The following is a 4170-nucleotide window of genomic DNA, read 5'->3' on the forward strand; positions in this document are numbered from 1 at the left end:
GAGGACCCCAAAACCCCCCGTAGACACCACTTTCATCCCTCTACGACACTTACTTTCCCAGTTATTCCATTTTATTCCGTCAACTACTGGCTATTACCCCCTAAACTACCCCTAAGCCTCCTGCAAAGGTACTCTGAACCATGCCATGTTGGGCACCTGCGGATGCGCCCGCACAGGGACAACGCAATGCCAGTGGAACCAGTCCCTCTGCACCTTCCTTTCTCCGACTGGGACCCTTTTCTCCCATCCTTTTTGGTCCGATTCGCCATATCTCCAGAACCGAAAAAGCCATCGGCGTGGCCTCTTTGCCACAGCGTCCGGCACCCACCAAAACCCCCACCTAGACACCAACATCAGCCCTCTACACCTCTTACTTTTTCAGTTATTCCACTTTTGTCCCATCCTCTCCTGGCTTTTTCCCCCTAACCCCTAACCCTAACCCCTAACCCTACCCTAACCCTAACCCCCTAACCCTAACCCAAAATTTTATCCCCTATGTCAATTCGGCCCTAATACCACTATCCCCACCCCAGGATCCTGATCCTAACCCCAACCAGCCACAATCCTGGCCCTAACCCTAGCCCATCCATGGTGAAGCCCTAACCTTAACCCCAGTGCCAAGACACAAAGAATAAACAAAAATAATTAGGAAAGGAGGGCATGTAAGCCAAAGGAAAGGAAGCAGGAATTAGGAGCAAAAGGAAACAGAAGGCAAAGTAAGGGTAGGAAAGGAGAAAGGAAAGGGAAAGGATAGGGTTAAGCCAAAGAAAGTAAAGTAAGAGAACTAAAAAGAAAGCCAAAAAGGAAAAACACAAAGTACCGTAGGGAGGAGTCAAAACAGCCTATAAAGGAGGGGCAGAGAGGAGTCTCCTTCATTTGAATTTGGCCAGCGACGCATGTGCACAGCCTGAAGAAGGCACAACATCGCCGAAAGCTAGCGCATGCCATGCATCATTAATAAAAAATGTTTTGTTTGTTGTTTTAGTTTGTTATTTTAGTTTGTTATTTTTGGGGGAGGTTTATTTGCTGTTTTTTCATTTTCTTGTTTATGTACGGCCTAAAAAACTCATTTGAAACCTAAAATTTGGAATTCATGAAAAACAACACGGAGACTGAAATTCATTGGAAAAATATAAATTTTATTAAAAGCACAATTAAAAACCAGTTGATTGAAAACTAAAAGCAATTTAAAAACAATTTAAAAACCTGTAAGAACAGCATAATATTACAATTGGATTAAAAACAACAATAATAAAAATATGGGTACTTACCTGGAAGACTAAATGAGGAAGGTACTTACCTGATCTGGAACCGGAGAGTAACGGACACGGAAGACGGAGTGGTGGTTTCCGTAGTGGGTCTTGGGAAGGGTCACAGTATGGCCCGTGCACCGCTCCTGCCCTCGTCGTGCAGAGAGGAGCTTCATTTCCCCTTACCTAACCCTAACCCCCTAACCCCTAACCCTAGCAGCACAGGCCCTTGTGTACTGTGGATCGCATCAGCCAGCAACACAAGCCCTGGAGAAATGTGAATGGTATCAACGAGTAGCACAGGCCCTGGTGTAATGTGGATGGCCTCATCCAGCAACACCTCAGGCCTTGGTGAAATGTGGTTGTTTTCGGCCAGCAACACAGGCCCTACTGCAATGTGAATGACCTCAGCCAGCAACACAGTCCCTGGTTTGGTGATGATGGCATCACAGGAAGCACTGGCAGTGGTGTAATGTGGATGGCCTGAGCCAACAACACTGGACCTGGTGTAATGTGAATGGTATTGGCCAGCACCACAGGCCGCTGTGTAATGTGGATGGCATCAGCCAGTATCACAGGCCCTTCTGTGTTGTGGATGTCATCAGCCAGCAACACAGGCCCTACTGCAATGTGAATGGCCTCAGCCAGCAACACAGTCCCTGGTGTAATGTTAATGTCCTCATCCAAACCCCATGGCCCGGTGCAATTTGGATGGCCTCAGCGGGCAGCACAGGACCTGTGTAATGTGGATGGCATCAGCCAGTATCACAGGCCCTGGTGAAATGTGGATGGTTCGGACAGCACCAAAGGGCCTGATGAAATGTGGATGTATTGGCCAGCACCAAAGGCCCTGGTGTAATGTGGATGGCCTCAGCCAAAAGTACAGGCCCTGGTGTGGTGAAGATGGCCTCACAGGAAGCACTGTACCTGATCTAAAGTGTATGGCCTCAGCAACAACAGTGGACCTGGTGAAATGTGGATGGCATTGGCCAGCACAACAGGCCATATTGTAACGTGAATGTCCTCAGCCAGTAGCACAGGCCCTTGTGTACTGTGGATCGCATCAGCCAGCAACACAAGCCCTGGAGAAATATGGATGGTATCAACGAGTAGCACAGGCCCTGGTGTAATGTGAATGGCCTCATCCAGCAACACCACAGGCCCTGGTGAAATGTGGTTGTTTTCGGCCAGCAACACAGGCCCTTGGGTAATTTGGATGGCTAGCAGCACAGGCCCTGGTCTGGTGATGATGGCTTCACAGGAATCACTGGCACTGGTGTATTTTCGATGGCATCAGCCATCAACACAGGCCCTCGTGAAATATAGGTGGCCTCAGCCAGCAGCACAGGCCCTACTGCAATGTGAATGGCCTCAGCCAGCAACACAGTCCCTGGTGTAATGTTAATGTCCTCATCCAACCCCATGGCCCCGGTGCAATTTGGATGGCCTCAGCCAGCAGCACAGGACCTGGTGTAATGTGGATGGCATCATCTAACAACACTGGCCCTTGTGAAATATGGATGGTATTGGTAAGCACCACACACCCTGGTGTAATGTGGATGACCTTAGCTTACACCACTGGCCCAGGTGTAATGTGCATGATATCGGCCAGCATCACAGGGCCTAATGTGGATGGCATCAACGAGCATCAAAGGCCCTGGTGGGGTAAAGATGGCCTCACAGGAAGCACAGTCTCTGGTGTAATGTGGATGGCCTCATCCAACAACACTGGCCCTGGTGAAATATGGATGGTATTGGTTACCAGCACAGGCCCTGGTGTAACGTGAATGGCCTCATCCAACAACACTGGCCCTGGTGAAATTTGGATTATATTGGCCTGCACCACAGGCCCTGGTTTAATGTAGATGGTATCAGCCAGTAGCACAGGCCCTTGAGTATTGTGAATGGCATCAGCCAGCAACACCACTGGCCCTTGTGAAATGTGGATGGTTTCGGCCAGCAACACAGGCCCTTGGGTAATGTGGAAGGCTAGCAACACTGGTCCTTGTGTAATGTGGATGGTATCAGCCAGCACCACAGGCCCTGGTGTGGTGATGATGGCCTCACAGGAAGCACCTTCCCTGGTGTAATTTGGATGGCCTCATCCAACAACACTGGCCCTGGTGAAATATGGATGGTATTAGCCAGCACCACAGGCCCTGGTGTAATATGAATGTCTTCAGCCAGAAGCACAGCCCCTTGTGTATTGTGGATGGCCTTAGCCAACACCACTGGCCCTGGTGAAAAGTGGATGACATCGGCAAGGACCAATGGCCCTGATGTAATGTGGATGGTTTCAGCCAACAGCACAGTCCCTGGTGTGGTGAAGATGGCCTCACAGGAAGCACTGTCCCTGGTGTAATTTGGATGACCTCATCCAACAACACTGGCCCTGGTGAAATGTGGATGGTATTAGCCAGCACCACAGGCCCTGGTGTAATGTGAATGGCCTCAGCCATGACCACAGGCCCTGATGAAATGTAGTTGTCCTCAGCCAACACCACTGGCCCTGGTGAAATGTGCATGATATCGGTCAGCACCAAAGGCCCAGCTGTAATGTGGATGGCATCAACGAGCAGCAGAGGTCCTGGTGGGGTGAAGATGGCCTCATCCAACAGTACAGGCCCTGGTGTGGTGAAGATGGCCTCACAGGAAGCACAGGCCAGGGTGTAATGTGGATGGCCTCAGACACAGCCAGGCCCTGGTGAAATGTAGATGCGCTCACCACAACCACTGGCCCAGGTGTAATGGGGATGGCATCAGCCAGTAGCACAGGCCTTGTGTATTGTGGATCGCATCAGCAGCACACACAGCCCCGGAAAATGTGGATGGTTTCGGCCTGCACGCACAGTCCCTGGTTTAATGGGATGGCATCAACGGTAGCACAGGCCCGTGTGTAATGTGGTTCACTCAGCCAGGC

This window comes from Simochromis diagramma, unplaced genomic scaffold, assembly GCF_900408965.1.
Source record: "Simochromis diagramma unplaced genomic scaffold, fSimDia1.1 OVJJ01000480.1, whole genome shotgun sequence".
In the NCBI taxonomy this organism is placed as follows: domain Eukaryota; kingdom Metazoa; phylum Chordata; class Actinopteri; order Cichliformes; family Cichlidae; genus Simochromis; species Simochromis diagramma.